Source organism: Oncorhynchus clarkii, chromosome 5 (genome assembly GCF_045791955.1).
Source record: "Oncorhynchus clarkii lewisi isolate Uvic-CL-2024 chromosome 5, UVic_Ocla_1.0, whole genome shotgun sequence".
Classification (NCBI taxonomy): Eukaryota; Metazoa; Chordata; class Actinopteri; order Salmoniformes; family Salmonidae; genus Oncorhynchus; species Oncorhynchus clarkii.
The window spans coordinates 93,009,894-93,033,066 of record NC_092151.1 but is presented as its reverse complement, the minus strand read 5'-3'; the positions used below and the strand labels follow the sequence as shown (position 1 = coordinate 93,033,066).

At 43.2% G+C, this 23,173-nt stretch overlaps 1 protein-coding gene across 1 annotated transcript in view; it reads right to left on the bottom strand.

Annotated features, from left to right (window-relative positions):
• Window positions 1-23,173, bottom strand: part of LOC139409574 (kinesin family member 1Aa) — a 193,283-nt gene that overhangs the window by 161,600 nt on the left and 8,510 nt on the right.

Genomic DNA, 23,173 nt, shown 5'->3' with positions numbered 1-23,173 from the left:
TGGGAGACAGAAACAGACCATGTCAGGGAACTAGAAACAGACCATGTCTGGGAGACAGAAACAGACCATGTCTGGGAACTAGAAACAGACCATGTCTGGGAACTAGAAACAGACCATGTCTGGGAGACAGAAACAGACCATGTCAGGGAACTAGAAACAGACCATGTCTGGGAGACAGAAACACACCATGTCTGGGAGACAGAAACAGACCATGTCTGGGAGACAGAAACAGACCATGTCTGGGAACTAGAAACAGACCATGTCTGGGAGACAGAAACAGACCATGTCTGGGAGACAGAAACAGACCATGTCTGGGAGACAGAAACAGATCATGTCTGGGAACTAGGAACAGACCATGTCTGGGAACTAGAAACAGACCATGTCTGTGAGACAGAAACAGACCATGTCTGGGAGACAGAAACAGACCATGTCTGGGAGACAGAAACAGACCATGTCTGGGAGACAGAAACAGACCATGTCTGGGAGACAGAAACAGACCATGTCTGGGAACTAGAAACAGACTATGTCTGGGAGACAGAAACAGACCATGTCTGGGAGACAGAAACAGACCATGTCTGGGAGACAGAAACAGACCATGTCTGGGAACTAGAAACAGACCATGTCTGGGAGACAGAAACAGACCATGTCTGGGAACTAGAAACAGACCATGTCTGGGAGACAGAAACAGACCATGTCTGGGAGACAGAAACAGACCATGTCTGGGAGACAGAAACAGACCATATCTGGGAGACAGAAACAGACCATGTCTGGGAACTAGAAACAGACCATGTCTGGGAGACAGAAACAGACCATGTCTGGGAACTAGAAACAGACCATGTCTGGGAGACAGAAACAGACCATGTCTGGGAGCTAGAAACAGTCCCCCCCCCCCCCCCATCATCTCTCATGATGTCTAGTCTAGTCAGAGGACCCTCCTCCCCCCCATCATCTCTCATGATGTCTAGTCTAGTCAGAGGACCATCCTCCCCAATCACCTCTCATGATGTCTAGTCTAGTCAGAGGACCATCCTCCCCCATCACCTCTCATGATGTCTAGTCTAGTCAGAGGACCCTCCTCCCCCACCTCATCTCTCATGATGTCTAGTCTAGTCAGAGGACCCTCCTCCCCCTTCACCTCTCATGATGTCTAGTCTAGTCAGAGGACCCTCTTCCCCCTTCACCTCTCATGATGTCTAGTCTAGCCAGAAGAACCATACGTTACTTCGACAGTATTCTCTTGTGATAGACTTCTAGCATAATACTAGCTTGCACAAGCAACATTTGTTTCTAATATACCAAGATGACCCAAATTACGTATAAAGATTTGCCCACTGCTGTACATTATAGCTCTTTAATGCAGGTAAAACCTGGCAGCCTGGCAGGTGTCGGTGGTTTGGTGTTGTTTTGATATCGCTACAGGGTTAGACCGGTCATCAGTAGACTTTACAGTGGAGAAGTGTACTGTAGACCACAGCTCAGTCTACAAGTGACCCCTGTTGGCAGCTACCCAGAACCAGAAGGTGTCATGGGAAACTGGGATGGGATGGGCCGCTCACAGCCAGCCAATTACCCAGCAGCTGATCTGAAAGAGCAACTGTGACTACTACGTGTGAATTTTTAATCACTGTTTGCTACCAGACTCTACTCTCTACTCTAACCTGGTTTTATCACACCGAGGAAGTGGTGAAGCTATATCAGTCTCTGCTCTGGTGCTCTCTTGTCCATCTCGTTTCAGTCAATCTGGTTCTGGGTTTGTTTTGTGACACAGTAAACATAGAGGATGTGTTGAAGCTACAGCAGTCTGTTATATGACACAGTAAACACAGAGGATGTGTTGAATCTACAGCAGTCTGTTATATGACACAGTAAACACAGAGGTAATGAAAACCTAATCCAGCTCCAACAGAGGGAATCATTGGATTAGAACATCAAACTGCTCCAGAAGGAGACACCCAACATCACACCATTACATCCAACATCACACCATTACTTCACACCATTACACCCAACATCACACCATTACATCCAACATCACACCATTACATCCAACATCACATATTACATCCAACATCACACCATTACATCCAACATCACACCATTACTTCACACCATTACACCTAACATCACACCATTACATCCAACATCACACCATTACTTCACACCATTACACCCAACATCACACCATTACATCCAACATCACACCATTACACCCAACATCACACCATTGCATCCAACATCACACTATTACACCCAACATCACACCATTACATCCAACATCACACTATTACATCCAACATCACACCATTACTTCACACCATTACACCCAACATCACACCATTACATCACACCATTACACCCAACATCACACCATTACACCCAACATCACACTATTACACCCAACATCACACCATTACATTACACCATTACACCCAACATCACACCATTACATCACACCATTACATCACACCATTACACCCAACATCACACCATTACATCACACCATTAGACCCAACATCACACCATTACACCCAACATCACACCATTACTTCACACCATTACACCCAACATCACACCATTACTTCACACCATTACACCCAACATCACACCATTACATCACACCATTACACCCAACATCACACTATTACACCCAACATCACACCATTACATCACACTATTTCACGTAACATCACACCATTACATCACACCATTACACCCAACATCACACCATTACACCCAACATAACACCATTACACCCAACATCACACCATTACACCCAACATCACACCATTACATCACACCATTACACCCAACATCACACTATTACACCCAACATCACACCATTACATCACACTATTTCACCCAACATCACACCATTACATCACACCATTACACCCAACATAACACCATTACACCCAACATCACACTATTACACCCAACATCACACCATTACATCACACTATTTCACCCAACATCACACCATTACATCACACCATTACATCCAACATCACACCATTACACCCAACATCACACCATTATACTCAACATCACACCATTGCATCCAACATCACTCCATTACATCCAACATCACTCCATTACATCCAACATCACACTATTACATCCAACATCACACCATTACAACCAACATCACACTATTACACCCAACATCACACCATTACATCACACCATTACACCCAACATCACACCATTACATCCAACATCACACCATTACATCCAACATCACTCCATTACATCCAACATCACACTATTACATCCAACATCACACCATTACACCCAACATCACACTATTACACCCAACATCACACCATTACATCACACCATTACACCCAACATCACACCATTACACCCGACATCACACCATTACATCACACTATTACACCCAACATCACACCATTACACCCAACATCACACCATTACATCTCACTATTTCACCCAACATCACACCATTACACCCAACATCACACCATTACATCACACTATTACACCCAACATCACACCATTACACCCAACATCACACCATTACATCACACTATTTCACCCAACATCACACCATTACACCCAACATCACACCATTACATCACACTATTACACCCAACATCACACCATTACACCCAACATCACACCATTACGTCACACTATTACACCCAACATCACACCATTACACCCAACATCACACCATTACATCACACTATTACACCCAACATCACACCATTACACCCAACATCACACCATTACATCTCACTATTACACCCAACATCACACCATTACACCCAACATCACACCATTACATCACACCATTACACCACACCATTACATCACACCATTACACCCAACATCACACCATTACACCCAACATCACACCATTACATCACACCATTACACCACACCATTACATCACACCATTACACCCAACATCACACCATTACATCACACCATTACACCACACCATTACATCACACCATTACACCCAACATCACACCATTACACCCAACATCACACCATTACACCCAACATCCCACCATTACACCCAACATCACACCATTACACCAAACATCCCACCATTACACCCAACATCACACCATTACATCACACCATTACATCACACCATTACACCCAACATCACACCATTACATCACACCATTACATCACACCATTACATCACACCATTACATTCAACATCACACCATTACATCACACCATTACATCACACCATTACATCCGACATCACACCATTACATCACACCATTACACCCAACATCACACCATTGCATCACAACAGTATTTCTCTCATCTCTGCTTCTCTCCTCTCACTTTCTCTCTCACTCCTATTGCCTCTCTCTCTCGATCGCTCTCTATCTTTCTCTTTTTCCCTCTCTCTCTCTATCTTTCTCTTTTTCCCTCTCTCTCTCTCTCCTTCTCTTTTTCCCTCTCTCTCTCTCTCCTTCTCTTTTTCCCTCTCTCTCTCTATCTTTCTCTTTTTCCCTCTCTCTCTCTATCTTTCTCTTTTTCCCTCTCTCTCTCTCTCTCTCTATCTTTCTCTTTTTCCCTCTCTCTCTCTCTATCTTTCTCTTTTTCCCTCTCTCTCTCTATCTTTCTCTTTTTCCCTCTCTCTCTCTATCTTTCTCTTTTTCCCTCTCTCTCTCTATCTTTCTCTTTTTCCCTCTCTCTCTCTATCTTTCTCTTTTTCCCTCTCTCTCTCTATCTTTCTCTTTTTCCCTCTCTATCTTTCTCTTTTTCCCTCTCTCTCTTTCTCTTTTTCCCTCTCTCTCTTTCTCTTTTTCCCTCTCTCTCTTTCTCTTTTTCCCTCTCTATCTTTCTCTTTTTCCCTCTCTATCTTTCTCTTTTTCCCTCTCTCTCTCTATCTTTCTCTTTTTCCCTCTCTCTCTCTATCTTTCTCTTTTTCCCTCTCTCTCTCTATCTTTCTCTTTTTCCCTCTCTCTCTCTATCTTTCTCTTTTTCCCTCTCTCTCTCTATCTTTCTCTTTTTCCCTCTCTCTCTCTATCTTTCTCTTTTTCCCTCTCTCTCTCTATCTTTCTCTTTTTCCCTCTCTCTCTCTATCTTTCTCTTTTTCCCTCTCTCTCTCTATCTTTCTCTTTTTCCCTCTCTCTCTCTATCTTTCTCTTTTTCCCTCTCTCTCTCTATCTTTCTCTTTTTCGCTCTCTCTCTCTCTCTCTCTCTCTCTCTCTCTCTCTCTCTCTCTCTCTCTCTCTCTCTCTCTCTCTCTCTCTCTCTCTCTCTCTCTCTCTCTCTCTCTCTCTCTCTCTCTCTCTCTCTCTCTCTCTCTCTCTCTCTCTCTCATCACTGAATGAACAGGGATTCATAAACCTCCTGTAAAAATAAACAAGTTGTCAGCAGCATCCGTGGTCAGAGGAGGTGTTGTTGGTGGTTGAGTCCCAAATGTAGGACTCTGGTCAAAAGTAGTACACTATTCATGTACAAAGTAGTGCACTATTTGGTGAATTGTGTCCTATTTGGGATGCAGAAGGGAACGGGGGTAGAGAATGGTTTTTTAATCACATTCAGTGCTCTGTGGTTGCTGACTCTAAGTGCTCACCGCTTACATAGTGGTGTGATCCTGTATAGACCAGCCTGCCCTCAGCACTGTATGCTTGTGTACGTGTGTGTGTGTGTGTGTGTGTGTGTGTGTGTGTGTGTGCGCGCGCGCGTGCATGAGTGAGTGCTGCGTGCTGTAGTTGTAGTTATGTTGTAGTTGTAGTTATGTTGTAGTTGTAGTTATGTTGTAGTTGTAGTTATGTTGTAGTGGTAGTTATGTTGTAGTGGTAGTTATGTTGTAGTTGTAGGTATGTTGTAGTTGTTGTTATGTTGTAGTGGTAGTTATGTTGTAGTGGTAGTTATGTTGTAGTTGTAGTTATGTTGTAGTGGTAGTTATGTTGCAGTGGTAGTTATGTTGTAGTTGTAGTTATGTTGTAGTGGTAGTTATGTTGTAGTTGTAGTTATGTTATAGTGGTAGTTATGTTGTAGTTGTAGTTATGTTGTAGTTGTAGTTATGTTGTAGTTGTAGTTAGGTTGTAGTTGTAGTTATGTTGTAGTGGTAGTTATGTTGTAGTTGTAGTTATGTTGTAGTTGTAGTTATGTTGTAGTTGTAGTTATGTTATAGTTATGTTGTAGTGGTAGTTATGTTGTAGTTGTAGTTATGTTGTAGTGGTAGTTATGTTGTAGTGGTAGTTATGTTGTAGTGGTAGTTATGTTGTAGTTGTAGTTATGTTGTAGTTGTAGTTATGTTGTAGTTGTTGTTATGTTGTAGTTGTAGTTATGTTGTAGTGGTAGTTATGTTGTAATGGTAGTTATGTTGTAGTTGTAGTTATGTTGTAGTTGTAGTTGTAGTTATGTTGTAGTTGTAGTTATGTTGTAGTGGTAGTTATGTTGTAGTTGTAGTTATGTTGTAGTTGTAGATATGTTGTAGTGGCAGTTATGTTGTAGTGGTAGTTATGTTGTAGTTGTAGTTATGTTGTAGTGGTAGTTATGTTGTAGTTGTAGTTATGTTGTAGTGGTACTTATGTTGTAGTTGTAGTTATGTTGTAGTGGTAGTTATGTTGTAGTTGTAGTTATGTTGTAGTTGTAGTTATGTTGTAGTTGTAGTTGTAGTTATGTTGTAGTGGTAGTTATGTTGTAGTAGTAGTTATGTTGTAGTGGTAGTTATTTTGTAGTGGTAGTTATGTTGTAGTTGTAGTTATGTTGTAGTGGTAGTTATGTTGTAGTTGTGGTTATGTTGTAGTTGTAGTTATGTTGTAGTTGTAGTTATGTTGTAGTGGTAGTTATGTTGTAGTGGTAGTTATGTTGTAGTTGTAGTTATGTTGTAGTTGTAGTTATGTTGTAGTTGTAGTTAGGTTGTAGTGGTAGTTATGTTGTAGTTGTAGTTATGTTGTAGTTGTAGTTGTAGTTATGTTGTAGTGGTAGTTAGGTTGTAGTGGTAGTTATGTTGTAGTTGTTGTTATGTTGTAGTTGTAGGTATTTTGTAGTTGTAGTTATGTTGTAGTTGTAGTTATGTTGTAGTTGTAGTTATGTTGTAGTGGTAGTTATGTTGTAGTGGTAGTTATGTTGTAGTTGTAGTTATGTTGTAGTTGTAGTTAGGTTGTAGTGGTAGTTATGTTGTAGTTGTAGTTATGTTGTAGTTGTAGTTGTAGTTATGTTGTAGTGGTAGTTAGGTTGTAGTGGTAGTTATGTTGTAGTTGTTGTTATGTTGTAGCTGTAGGTATTTTGTAGTTGTAGTTATGTTGTAGTTGTAGTTATGTTGTAGTGGTAGTTAGAGGGGTATATAGTCTGATCACTGACAGAGAGGGGTATTTTGTCTGATCACTGACAGAGAAGGTTATGTAGTCTGATCACTGACAGAGAGGTTTAAAGTCTGATCACTGACAGAGAGGTATATAGTCTGATCACTGACAGAGAGGGGGGTATATAGTCTGATCACTGACAGAAAGGTATGTAGTCTGATCACTGACAGAGGGGTATATAGTCTGATCACTGACAGAGAGGGGTATATAGTCTGATCACTGACAGAGAGGGGTAGCCCCCCCAGCATCCTAAGCAAGCCTTCAATTCCACCTCCAGCATCCTAATCAAGCCTTCAATTCCACCCCCAGCATCCTAATCAAGCCTTCAATTCCCCTCCAGCATCCTAATCAAACCTCCAAGCCTGAATCACTCCAGCTATCCCAGTCACTCACTTAGCTCACTGCCATTCTTGTGGTTTGTGGGAACTAGCCTATTGAACAATCTCTAGCCATCAAGGAGCACAAAGCGGAGACAGAGATGCACAAAAGACCCCCCCCCCCCCCCCAACCCTCTCGCTGGCCCCCGTCCAGTCTCCAGGCACTGTTACCATGCAGGGGGGGGGGGGGGGGTCTGTCTGTCATGACATCATCCTCCATACAGACCCCACATCCTCAGCAGCCAAGCAGCTAAGCAGCCAGCCCCATTGACTCAGTATGAACACAGAACAATATGCTAAGGCTGACTCCCAAAAGGCACCTGTTTCCCTACGTAGTGCATTACTTTGGACCAGTACGCTCTTAGAATCAAAATCTAGAACCTGTAACGGTTCTTCGGCTGTCACCGTAGGAGAACCCTTTTGGTTCAACGTAGAAACCATCCAAAAACGATTCTCCACGAAAACAAAAATGGTTCTCATATGGGGACAGCGGAAGAACCCTTTTGGTTCCACGTAGAAACCCCAAAAAAGGATTCTGCACGGAAACAAAAATGGTTCTCCTATGGGGACAGCCGAAGAACCCTTTTGGAACCCTTTTTTTTCTAAGAGTGTACATTATTAAGGGAATAGGGGATCATTTGGGATGCAACAGAGAACAATGTGCTGGAGAGGGCCAACCAGGTCCATTGACTCATTATTGGCAGAGAACAATGTGCTGGAGAGGACCAACCAGGTCCATTGACTCATTATTGGCAGAGAACAATGTGCTGGAGAGGACCAGTGTCTCTGAAGAGAGTGGTGTTAGGATGTTGGTATCAGGTCTGATCTGATGAAAGTATGTCTGAGGAGGAGGGTTTAGAATACTGCTGATTTGGTACATTTCCCATGGGGCCCTGAAACAGAAATGATTTAATCTTGTATAGTGCCCCCTAGTTTCAAGAGGTTATTAAGTCAAGTAGATGTGTTTCTGGTGACGTGGTACATTTCACTGTCGACGTAAGTAAAGAGCTCAGACACTCAAACAGCTAAATTCAGAGAGGGTAGAGAGAGATGATGGCACATGAAATGCACCCTGGCACAACCAAACAGAATGTTCTCGCAGGTAATCTAGCATTAAATATCGATGATGTGCTCCATTTGGTTTGTTGAACTCCTATGAACCCCCCCCCCCCCCCCCCCCCAATCTGTATTCTGTGCTGCAGAGGAGCTACTCAGACCACACTGAGGCTACGTCCAAAATCACACCCTTTCCCCGATACAGTGCTCTTAGAAAAAAGGGTTCCAAAATGGTTCTTTGGCTGCCCCCATAAGAGAACCCTTTTTGGTTCCATGTAGAACCCTTTAGGGTTCCAGGTAGAACCCTCTGTTTGAAGGGTTCTGCATGGAACTAAAAAGGGTTCTAACTGGAACTAAAAAGGGGTCCCCTGTGAGGACCGCCGAAAAACCCTTTTAGATTCTAGATAGCACCTTGTTCCCTAAGAATGTACTTTTGTGCAGATAGTATAGATATAGCCTCTATTGGTTTAGTGTAGATATAGCCTCTATTGGTGCAGTGTAGATATAGCCTCTATTGGTGCAGTATAGATATAGCCTCTATTGGTGCAGTATAGATATAGCCTCTATTGATGCAGTATAGATATAGCCTCTATTGGTGCAGTATAGATATAGCCTCTATTGGTGCAGTGTAGATATAGCCTCTATTGGTGCAGTGTAGATATAGAATCTATTGGTGCAGTCTAGATGTAGCCTCTATTGGTGCAGTATAGATATAGCCTCTATTGGTGCAGTATAGATATAGTCTCTATTGGTGCAGTGTAGATATAGCCTCTATTGGTGCAGTGTAGATATAGCCTCTATTGGTGCAGTATAGATATAGCCTCTATTGGTGCAGTATAAATATAGCCTCTATTGGTGCAGTATAGATATAGCCTCTATTGGTGCAGTGTAGATATAGCCTCTATTGGTGCAGTATAGATATAGCCTCTATTGGTGCAGTATAGATATAGCCTCTATTGGTGCAGTGTAGATATAGCCTCTATTGGTGCAGTATAGATATAGCCTCTATTGGTGCAGTATAGATATAGCCTCTATTGGTGCAGTGTAGATATAGCCTCTATTGGTGCAGTAAAGATATAGCCTCTATTGGTGCAGTGTAGATGTAGCCTCTATTGGTGCAGTATAGATATAGCCTCTATTGGTGCAGTGTAGATATAGAATATATTGGTGCAGTCTAGATGTAGCCTCTATTGGTGCAGTGTAGATATAGCCTCTATTGGTGCAGTATAGATATAGCCTCTATTGGTGCAGTGTAGATATAGCGTCTATTGGTGCAGTATAGATATAGCCTCTATTGGTGCAGTATAGATATTTCCTTCTATTGTTGCAGTATATATATAGCCTCTATTGGTGCAGTATAGATATAGCCTCTATTGGTGCAGTATAGATTTAGCCTCTATTGGTGCAGTGTAGATATAGCCTCTATTGGTGCAGTATAGATTTAGCCTCTATTGGTGCAGTGTAGATATAGCCTCTATTGGTGCAGTATAGATATAGTCTCTATTGGTGTAGTATAGACATAGCCTCTATTGGTGCAGTGTAGATATAGCCTCTATCGGTGCAGTATAGATATAGCCTCTATTGGTGCAGTGTAGATATAGAATATATTGGTGCAGTCTAGATGTAGCCTCTATTGGTGCAGTGTAGATATAGCCTCTATTGGTGCAGTATAGATATAGCCTCTATTGGTGCAGTGTAGATATAGCCTCTATTGGTGCAGTATAGATATAGCCTCTATTGGTGCAGTATAGATATTTCCTTCTATTGGTGCAGTATAGATATAGCCTCTATTGGTGCAGTGTAGATATAGCCTCTATTGGTGCAGTATAGATATAGCATCTATTGGTACAGTATAGATATAGCCTCTATTGGTGCAGTATAGATATATCCTCTATTGGTGCAGTATAGATATAGCCTCTATTGGTGCAGTATAGATATAGTCTCTATTGGTGCAGTATAGATATAGCCTCTATTGGTGCAGTATAGATATAGCCTCTATTGGTGCAGTGTAGATATAGACTATATTGGTGCAGTGTAGATATAGCCTCTATTGGTGCAGTATAGATATAGCCTCTATTGGTGCAGTATAGATATATCCTCTATTGGTGCAGTATAGATATAGACTCTATTGGTGCAGTCTAGATGTAGCCTCTATTGGTGCAGTATATATATAGCCTCTATTGGTGCAGTATAGATATAGTCTCTATTGGTGCAGTATAGATATAGCCTCTATTGGTGCAGTATATATATAGCCTCTATTGGTGCAGTGTAGATATAGCCTCTATTGGTGCAGTATAGATATAGCCTGTATTGGTGCAGTATAGATATAGCCTCTATTGGTGCAGTATAGATATAGCCTCTATTGGTGCAGTATAGATATAGACTCTATTGGTGCAGTATATATATAGCCTCTATTGGTGCAGTATAGATATAGCCTCTATTGGTGCAGTATAGATATAGCCTCTATTGGTGCAGTATAGATATAGATTCTATTGGTGCAGTCTAGATATAGCCTCTATTGGTGCAGTATAGATATAGCCTCTATTGGTGCAGTATAGATATATCCTCTATTGGTGCAGTATAGACATAGACTCTATTGGTGCAGTCTAGATGTAGCCTCTATTGGTGCAGTGTAGATATAGCGTCTATTGGTGCAGTATAGATATAGCCTCTATTGGTGCAGTATAGATATTTCCTTCTATTGTTGCAGTATATATATAGCCTCTATTGGTGCAGTATAGATATAGCCTCTATTGGTGCAGTATAGATTTAGCCTCTATTGGTGCAGTGTAGATATAGCCTCTATTGGTGCAGTATAGATTTAGCCTCTATTGGTGCAGTGTAGATATAGCCTCTATTGGTGCAGTATAGATATAGTCTCTATTGGTGTAGTATAGACATAGCCTCTATTGGTGCAGTGTAGATATAGCCTCTATCGGTGCAGTATAGATATAGCCTCTATTGGTGCAGTGTAGATATAGAATATATTGGTGCAGTCTAGATGTAGCCTCTATTGGTGCAGTGTAGATATAGCCTCTATTGGTGCAGTATAGATATAGCCTCTATTGGTGCAGTGTAGATATAGCCTCTATTGGTGCAGTATAGATATAGCCTCTATTGGTGCAGTATAGATATTTCCTTCTATTGGTGCAGTATAGATATAGCCTCTATTGGTGCAGTGTAGATATAGCCTCTATTGGTGCAGTATAGATATAGCATCTATTGGTGCAGTATAGATATAGCCTCTATTGGTGCAGTATAGATATATCCTCTATTGGTGCAGTATAGATATAGCCTCTATTGGTGCAGTATAGATATAGTCTCTATTGGTGCAGTATAGATATAGCCTCTATTGGTGCAGTATAGATATAGCCTCTATTGGTGCAGTGTAGATATAGACTATATTGGTGCAGTGTAGATATAGCCTCTATTGGTGCAGTATAGATATAGCCTCTATTGGTGCAGAATAGATATATCCTCTATTGGTGCAGTATAGATATAGACTCTATTGGTGCAGTCTAGATGTAGCCTCTATTGGTGCAGTATATATATAGCCTCTATTGGTGCAGTATAGATATAGTCTCTATTGGTGCAGTATAGATATAGCCTCTATTGGTGCAGTATAGATATAGCCTCTATTGGTGCAGTGTAGATATAGCCTCTATTGGTGCAGTATAGATATAGCCTGTATTGGTGCAGTATAGATATAGCCTCTATTGGTGCAGTATTGATATAGCCTCTATTGGTGCAGTATAGATATAGACTCTATTGGTGCAGTATATATATAGCCTCTATTGGTGCAGTATAGATATAGCCTCTATTGGTGCAGTATAGATATAGCCTCTATTGGTGCAGTATAGATATAGATTCTATTGGTGCAGTCTAGATATAGCCTCTATTGGTGCAGTATAGGTATAGCCTCTATTGGTGCAGTATAGATATATCCTCTATTGGTGCAGTATAGACATAGACTCTATTGGTGCAGTCTAGATGTAGCCTCTATTGGTGCAGTATATATATAGCCTCTATTTGTGCAGTATAGATATAGCCTCTATTGGTGCAGTATAGATATAGCCTCTATTGGTGCAGTATAGATATAGCCTCTATTGGTGCAGAGTAGATATAGCCTCTATTGGTGCAGTATAGATATAGCCTCTATTGGTGCAGTGTAGATATAGCCTCTATTGATGCAGTATAGATATATCCTCTATTGGTGCAGTATAGATATAGCCTCTATTGGTGCAGTATAGATATAGACTCTATTGGTGCAGTATAAATATAGCCTCTATTGGTGCAGTATAGATATAGTCTCTATTGGTGCAGTGTAGATATAGCCTCTATTGGTGCAGTATAGATATAGCCTCTATTGGTGCAGTGTAGATATAGACTCTATTGGTGCAGTCTAGATGTAACCTCTATTGGTGCAGTGTAGATATAGCCTCTATTGGTGCAGAATAGGTATAGCCTCTATTGGTGCAGTCTAGATGTAGCGTCTATTGGTGCAGTGTAGATATAGCCTCTATTGGTGCAGTATAGATATAGCCTCTATTGGTGCAGTATAGATATAGCCTCTATTGGTGAGGTATAGGGTCTGGGACCAGGTTCCATTGAATCCACTGTACTGTGAGACGCCGTTACACCACACATGATATCTTGCCCTCTGGTAAAATAAACAAATTAGCGTTCATCTTTAAGTCGTTAACCAGAGAAGCCAAGCTGGGCTGTGGTGCCTGCAGATATGCAAGGTCTGTGAAGTGAAATAGTGGCGTCGGCATCCCGAACGTGTGTTGTCTTTTTGTTAATGCCGACTCCCTAACGACTGTAAAGAAAGTAAACGAAGGACCCTTGCCAATAGTAGTGCACTATAAAAAGGGAATAGGGAGCCATAGGGTCCTGGTCTAAAGTAGTGCACTATATAGGGAATATGGAGCCATAGGGCTCTGGTCTAAAGTAGTGCACTATAAAGGGAATAGGGTGCAATTTGGGATACAGATTAAGATTAAATCAGAACAGATGGCAGAATTCTGTGTTCTCTTGGCAGAGATGGCTGTCACTCCCTCTCTCTACTGGTTATGCTGCATAGATGGCCATCACACTCCCTCTCTCTACAGGTTATGCTGCACAGATGGCCGTCACTCCCTCTCTCTACTGGTTCTGCTGCACAGATGGCCATCACACTCCCTCTCTCTACAGGTTATGCTGTACAGACGGCCATCACATTCCCTCTCTCTACAGGTTATGCTGCACAGATGGCCATCACTCCCTCTCTCTACTGGTTATGCTGTACAGACGGCCATCACATTCCCTCTCTCTACTGGTTATGCTGTACAGATGGCCATCACTCCCTCTCTCTACTGGTTATGCTTTAGATACAGCCATCACTCCCTCTCTCTACTGGTTATGCTGTACAGATGGCCATCACACTCCCTCTCTCTACTGGTTATGCTTTAGATACAGCCATCACTCCCTCTCTCTACAGGTTATGCTGCACAGATGGCCATCACTCCCTCTCTCTACTGGTTATGCTGTACAGACGGCCATCACTCCCTCTCTCTACAGGTTATGCTGTACAGATGGTCATCACACTCCCTCTCTCTACTGGTTATGCTTTAGATACAGCCATCACTCCCTCTCTCTACAGGTTATGCTGCACAGATGGCCATCACACTCCCTCTCTATACTGGTTATGCTTTAGATACAGCCATCACTCCCTCTCTCTACAGGTTATGCTGCACAGATGGCCATCACTCCCTCTCTCTACTGGTTATGCTGCACAGATGGCCGTCACTCCCTCTCTCTACTGGTTATGCTGCACAGATGGCCATCACTCCCTCTCTCTACTGGTTATGCTGTACAGACGGCCATCACTCCCTCTCTCTACTGGTTATGCTGCACAGATGGCCGTCACTCCCTCTCTCTACTGGTTATGCTGCACAGATGGCCATCACTCCCTCTCTCTACTGGTTATGCTGTACAGACGGCCATCACTCCCTCTCTCTACTGGTTATGCTGTACAGATGGCCATCACTCCCTCTCTCTACTGGTTATGCTTTAGATACAGCCATCACTCCCTCTCTCTACTGGTTATGCTTTAGATACAGCCATCACTCCCTCTCTCTACTGGTTATGCTGCACAGATGGCCATCACTCCCTCTCTCTACTGGTTATGCTGCATAGATGGCCATCATACTGGTTATGCTGTACAGACGGCCATCACTCTCTCTACTGGTTATGCAGATGGCCATCACACTGGTTATGCGATACAGCCATCACTCCCTCTCTCTACTGGTTATGCTGCACAGATGGCCATCACTCCCTCTCTCTACTGGTTATGCTGTACAGACGGCCATCACTCCCTCTCTCTACTGGTTATGCTGCACAGATGGCCGTCACTCCCTCTCTCTACTGGTTATGCTGCACAGATGGCCATCACTCCCTATCTCTACTGGTTGTGCTGTACAGATGGCCATCACTCCCTCTCTCTACTGGTTGTGCTGCACAGATGGCCATCACTCCCTCTCTCTACTGGTTATGCTGTACAGACGGCCATCACTCCCTCTCTCTACTGGTTATGCTGCACAGATGGCCATCACTCCCTCTCTCTACTGGTTATGCTGTACAGACGGCCATCACTCCCTCTCTCTACTGGTTATGCTGCACAGATGGCCATCACTCCCTCTCTCTACTGGTTATGCTGCACAGATGGCCATCACTCCCTCTCTCTACTGGTTATGCTTTAGATACAGCCATCACTCCCTCTCTCTACTGGTTATGCTGTACAGACGGCCATCACTCCCTCTCTCTACTGGTTGTGCTGCACAGATGGCCATCACTCCCTCTCTCTACTGGTTATGCTGCACAGATGGCCATCACTCCCTCTCTCTACTGGTTATGCTGCACAGATGGCCGTCACTCCCTCTCTCTACTGGTTATGCTGTACAGACGGCCATCACTCCCTCTCTCTACTGGTTATGCTGTACAGATGGCCATCACTCCCTCTCTCTACTGGTTATGCTTTAGATACAGCCATCACTCCCTCTCTCTACTGGTTATGCTGTACAGACGGCCATCACTCCCTCTCTCTACTGGTTATGCTGTACAGACGGCCATCACTCCCTCTCTCTACAGGTTATGCTGTACAGACGGCCATCACTCCCTCTCTCTACTGGTTATGCTGCACAGATGGCCATCACTCCCTAAAAGGTAAATTACCTTCTAATGGCGTCAGACCGAGGCTCTGCATCTGTCCTCATGCTCCTAGACCTTTTGATATCATCGATCACCAAATTCTTTTGAACTTTTGAGATTGGAAACCCAAATTGATCTACACGGGCAAGTTCTGGCCTGGTTTAGATCTTTTCTGTCGGAAAGGTATCAGTTTGTCTCTGTGAATGGTTTGTCCTGTAAATTTCGGTGTTCCTCAAGGTTCCGTTTTAGGACCACTATTGTTTCACTAAAAATTGTAGGGATATCATTCGAAAACATAATGTTAACTTTCACTGCTATGCGGATGACACACAGCTGTACATTTCAATGAAACATGATGAAGCCCCAAAATTGCCCTCGCTAGAAGCCTGTGTTTCAGACATAAGGAAGTGGATGGCTGCAAACGTTCTACTTTTAAACTCAGACAAAACAGAGATGCTTGTTCTAGGGCCCAAGAAACAAAGAGATCTTCTGTTGAATTTGACAATTACTCTTAATGGTTGTACAGTCGTCTCAAATAAAACTGTAATGGATCTTGCGTTACTCTGGACTCTGGACTGTGCTAAAAACGGCTGCTAGAATCCTGACTAGAACCAAAAAAATGTATCATATTACTCCAGTGCTAGCCCCCCTAGACTGGCTTCCTGTCAAGGCAAGGGCTGATTTCAAGGTTTTACTGCTAACCTACAAAGCATTACATGGGCTTGCTCCTACCTATCTCTCTGATTTGGTCCTGCCGTACATACCTACACGTACGTTAGACGCAGGCCTCCTAATTGTCCCTAGAATTTCTAAGAAAACAGCTGGAGGCAGGGCTTTCTCCTATAGAGTCCCATTTTTATGGAATGGTCTGCCTACCCATGTGAGAGACGCAAACTCGGTCTCAACCTTTAAGTCTTTACTGAAGACTCATCTCTTCAGTGGGTCATATGATTGAGTGTAGTCTGGCCCAGGAGTGTGAAGGTGAACGGAAAGGCACTGGAGCAAAGAACCACCCTTGCTGTCTCTGCCTGGCCGGTTCCCCTCTCTCCACTGGGATTCTCTGCCTCTAACCCTATTACAGAGGCTGAGTCACTGGCTTACTGGTGCTCTTCCATGCTGTCCCTAGGAGGGGTGCGTTACTTGAGTGTGTTGAGTCACTGACGTGGTCTTCCTGTCTGGGTTGGGGCCCCCCCTTGGGTTGTGCCGTGGCGGAGATCTTTGTGGGCTATACTCGGCCTTGTCTCAGGATGGTAAGTTGGTGGTTGAAAATATCCCTCTAGTGATGTGGGGGCTGTGCTTTGGCAAAGTGGGTGGGGTTATATCCTTCCTGTTGGCCCTGTCCGGGGGTGTCCTCGGATGGGGCCACAGTGTCTCCTGACCCCTCCTGTCTCAGCCTCCAGTATTTATGCTGCAGTAGTTTATGTGTCGGGGGGCTAGGGTCAGTTTATTATATCTGGAGTACTTCTCCTGTCCTATCCGGTGTCCTGTGTGAATTTAAGTATGCTCTCTCTAATTTTCTCTTTCTCTCTTTCTTTCTCTCTCGGAGGACCTGAGCCGTAGGACCATGCGTCAGGACTACCTGACATGATGACTCCTTGCTGTCCCCAGTCCACCTGGCCGTGCTGCTGCTCCAGTTTCAACTGTTCTGCCTGCGGATATGGAACCCTGACCTGTTCACCGGACGTGCTACCTGTCCCAGACCTGATGTTTTCAACTCTCTAGAGACAGCAGGAGTGGTAGAGATACTCTTTATGATCGGCTACGAAAGGCCAACTGACATTTACTCCTGAGGTGCTGACTTGTTGCACCCTCGACAACTACTGTGATTATTATTATTTGACCATGCTGGTCATTTATGAACATTTTAACATCTTGGCCATGTTCTGCTATAATCTCCACCCGGCACAGCCAGAAGAGGACTGTCCACCCCTCATAGCCTGGTTCCTCTCTAGGTTTCTTCCTAGGTTTTGGCCTTTCTAGGTAGTTTTTCATAGCCACCGTGCTTCTACACCTGCATTGCTTGCTGTTTGGGGTTTTAGGCTGGGTTTCTGTACAGCACTTTGAGATATCAGCTGATGTACAAAGGGCTATATAAATACATTTGATTTGATTTGATTAAGGACAACAAAGTCAAGGTATTGGATTGACCATCACAAAGCCCTGACCTCAATCCTATAGAGAATTTGTGGGCAGAACTGAAAAAGCGTGTGCGAGCAAGGAGACCTACAAACCTGACTCAGTTACACCAGCTCTGTCAGCTGGTGGAAGAAGGTGAGGACCAATGCGCAGCGTGGTAGGTGTCCATATTGTATTTAATACGAATACTGAACACTTGAACAACAATAAAAACTACAAAAACGAACAATCCTGAACGGTGCAGCAAAACACAGAACAGAAAATAATCACCCACAACTCAAAGGTGAAACCTGGCTACCTAAGTATGGTTCTCAATCAGGGACAACAGATTGACAACTGCCTCTGATTGAGAACCATACCAGGCCAAACACAGAAATCCCAAATTATAGAAAAAATAACATAGACTGCCCACCCCAACTCACACCCTGACCATACTAAAACAAAGATAAAACAAAGGAACTAAGGTCAGAACGTGACAAGGCCTCTACCCTCACAATGGCAGGTGCGCATTTCGCCCGTGTGCTGCCCCATATTTCAAAGCCATATCAAATATCTAGATTTTAAAATAGTTTCTATTGAGCTGAATATTGAGCTGATACCTCCAGAAAGCTGAGACCCTCCTCTCCTCGACAAGAACAAAAGGACAAAGCTGTGTTTTTCACGCAATTGCATTTTGAAATGTTATACGATCAGAACTTGTTTTTCTCTCGAGCGACTGAGGGAGAGGAAAGTGGTTCACTCATCACAGCAACAGGCCCCAGCGAGGGCACAGGGGCAAGGGAAGGGCAGACACTTTCATTACAGGATTTATGATGATAATGCACTTTTTTGTTAGACCAAATGTGATGTTTTAAGTGAGGTGAAAATGTAGAATTGGCTCTTTCTAAAATTATAGGCAACCTTTCTGGGGTTTATTTTTACGATACATGATCTTGGCTGTCTAACTGATTACTGAGTTGGAGCAGGTGTCTTTGCTGATGGCGCGTTTGATTATGAGTGTGAGGACACACCCTCTCCTCTCCAGATCTCCGGAGAGAGCTCGGTCACAATCAATCCAGTGTCAGTCAATGTCGGGATGAAAAACCTCACACACCCTATCATAGGGCAGGACACTCCTGCAGAGCCCCCCATAGGAACAGCAGAGGAGCAGGAAGGAGACAGGTCGGCCTCCAACAAGGCGTCCTCACCAGGACCCAACTTGGTCAACTTGTCTCTGCCCTTATAAAACGTAATCAAACATCACAGAAGGAGGTGTATTACATTATTCACTTAGCCTTCCACCGAGATTAGATGTTTTTCCCTACATTTGATGGAAAACCCAAATAAGTTGTACCTGCTGCCAACCTGTCACTCAACTTTTTATATTTTTATATAAATGGCATAAAACTAAAACTGAGGGGGCTTAAGTTTGAACTGAGGGAGCTGAGCCCACTTTAACCCACATAAGCCTTCTTTAGCCCACTTTAGCCCCTCGTGGAGCCGGGTACACCCTCTGATCTTCTACCTGAATACCACCTTGACCTTTCCATAGCGCTCCTTCTCTACAGGTGTTTGATAACCTCTCATCTTCTACCTAAATACCTTCTCTACATATTCTACCTAAATACCTTCTCTACATCTTCTACCTAAATATCTTCTCTACATCTTCTATCTAAATAACTTCTCTACATCTTCTACCTAAATACCTTCTCTACATACTCTACCTAAATACCTTCTCTACATCCTCTACCTAAATACCTTCTCTAATGGGGAGGTGAAGGGGGAGATGAAGGGAGAGGTGAGGGGGAGGTGGAGGGGGGGTGAGGGGGGAGATGAGCTAAATTAGACAAATCGATAAATATTTTAGGACGGCTCATCTATTATTGACCGATGGCTTTACCTTACTGAACAGACTGGATATCAGTGGCTTTACCTTACTGAACAGATGGGATATCAGTGGCTTTACCTTACTGAACAGATGGGATATCAGTGGCTTTACCTTACTGAACAGATGGGATATCAGTGGCTTTACCTTACTGAACAGACGGGATATCAGTGGCTTTACCTTACTGAACAGATGGATATCAGTGGCTTTACCTTACTGAACAGACTGGATATCAGTGGCTTTACCTTACTGAACAGACGGGATATCAGTGGCTTTACCTTACTGAACAGACTGGATATCAGTGGCTTTACCTTACTGAACAGACTGGATATCAGTGGCTTTACCTTACTGAACAGACTGGATATCAGGGGCTTTACCTTACTGAACAGACTGGATATCAGTGGCTTTACCTTACTGAACAGATGGGATATCAGTGGCTTTACCTTACTGAACAGACTGGATATCAGTGGCTTTACCTTACTGAACAGACGGGATATCAGTGGCTTTACCTTACTGAACAGACTGGATATCAGTGGCTTTACCTTACTGAACAGACTGGATTTCAGTGGCTTTACCTTACTGAACAGACTGGATATCAGTGGCTTTACCTTACTGAACAGACTGGATATCAGTGGCTTTACCTTACTGAACAGACTGGATATCAGTGGCTTTACCTTACTGAACAGACTGGATATCAGTGGCTTTACCTTACTGAACAGACTGGATATCAGTGGCTTTACCTTACTGAACAGACTGGATATCAGTGGCTTTACCTTACTGAACAGATGGGATATCAGTGGCTTTACCTTACTGAACAGACGGGATATCAGTGGCTTTACCTTACTGAACAGATGGATATCAGTGGCTTTACCTTACTGAACAGACTGGATATCAGTGGCTTTACCTTACTGAACAGATGGGATATCAGTGGCTTTACCTTACTGAACAGACTGGATATCAGTGGCTTTACCTTTACTGAACAGATGGGATATCAGTGGCTTTACCTTACTGAACAGACTGGATATCAGTTGCTTTACCTTACTGAACAGACTGGATATCAGTGGCTTTACCTTACTGAACAGACTGGATATCAGTGGATTTACCTTACTGAACAGATGGGATATCAGTGGCTTTACCCTACTGAACAGACTGGATATCAGTGGTTTTACCTTACTGAACAGACTGGATATCAGTGGCTTTACCTTACTGAACAGACGGGATATCAGTGGCTTTACCTTACTGAACAGATGGGATATCAGTGGCTTTACCTTACTGAACAGACTGGATATCAGGGGCTTTACCTTACTGAACAGATGGGATATCAGTGGCTTTACCTTACTGAACAGACTGGATATCAGTGGCTTTACCTTACTGAACAGACTGGATATCAGTGGCTTTACCTTACTGAACAGACTGGATATCAGTGGCTTTACCTTACTGAACAGACTGGATATCAGTGGCTTTACCTTACTGAACAGATGGGATATCAGTGGCTTTACCTTACTGAACAGACTGGATATCAGTGGCTTTACCTTACTGAACAGACGGGATATCAGTGGCTTTACCTTACTGAACAGATGGATATCAGTGGCTTTACCTTACTGAACAGATGGGATATCAGTGGCTTTACCTTACTGAACAGACGGGATATCAGTGGCTTTACCTTACTGAACAGACTGGATATCAGTGGCTTTACCTTACTGAACAGATGGGATATCAGTGGCTTTACCTTACTGAACAGACTGGATATCAGTGGCTTTACCTTACTGAACAGACTGGATATCAGTGGCTTTACCTTACTGAACAGACTGGATATCAGTGGCTTTACCTTACTGAACAGACTGGATATCAGTGGCTTTACCTTACTGAACAGACTGGATATCAGTGGCTTTACCTTACTGAACAGATGGATATCAGTGGCTTTACCTTACTGAACAGATGGGATATCAGTGGCTTTACCTTACTGAACAGACTGGATATCAGTGGCTTTACCTTACTGAACAGACGGGATATCAGTGGCTTTACCTTTCTGAACAGATGGGATATCAGTGGCTTTACCTTACTGAACAGACTGGATATCAGTGGCTTTACCTTACTGAACAGACTGGATATCAGTGGCTTTACCTTACTGAACAGATGGGATATCAGTGGCTTTACCTTACTGAACAGATGGATATCAGTGGCTTTACCTTACTGAACAGACGGGATATCAGTGGCTTTACCTTACTGAACAGACTGGATATCAGTGGCTTTACCTTACTGAACAGACTGGATATCAGTGGCTTTACCTTACTGAACAGACGGGATATCAGTGGCTTTACCCTACTGAACAGACAGGATATCAAGTCTCTCTCCAGTCTCCTCACCACCATGTCTTAGGCCTCTCCTTACCTTAACATGGGCCAGCAGGTAGGCTAGTGGTTAGAGCCTTGGACTTGTAACCGAAAGGTTGCTAAATCGAATCCCGAGCTGACAAGGTAAAAATCTGTAGGTCGTCCCCTGAACAAGGCAGTTAACCCATTGTTCCTAGGCTGTCATTGAGAACAATAATTTCTTCTTAACTGACTTGCCTAGTTAAATAAAGGTAAAATACACATATATATATATTTTAAACCCTGCTATGCCAAGGAGCACAAATACACAAGACAGAGGTGGCTGACCAGCAAAATCTCAACTTCAGCCTCAATAAATTCCTCAAAGGTACAGACATATGTGTAGATATGAAAGCCTATTCTAGCGTCTCAGGTTCAGATTATTTCTAGAAACATTAACGTTGATCATTATAGTTTCCTAACTGCACAATGCAAAGCTACTCTAGCATAGAACATAATGTTGTAGGCCCCAAATACAATCCTTTCACTAACCATATGGAAACCAATCAGAGGAGGTTGGTGGGAGGGAGCTAGAGGAGGATGTCATGGCTGGAATGGAATTATTGGGACAGGATCAAGCACATGGCAATTACAATGAACTCGTCCTCCTATAGATCCTCCCACCAGCCTCCTCTGAACCCAATCTCTAAAAACAGATACCAGACACTGCCCTCAAAGTCAAAATCACATGATCTTATGCTGCCACATTAAATGAATTACTACACACTTAGAAAACAGGGTTCCCATAGGATAAACCCTTTTTGGATCAGCGCAGAACCATTTTTGGTTCCATGTAGAACCCTACTTTTAGAAAGGTGTGTGTGTGTGTGTGTGTATGTGTGTGTGTGTGTGTGTGTGTGTGTGTGC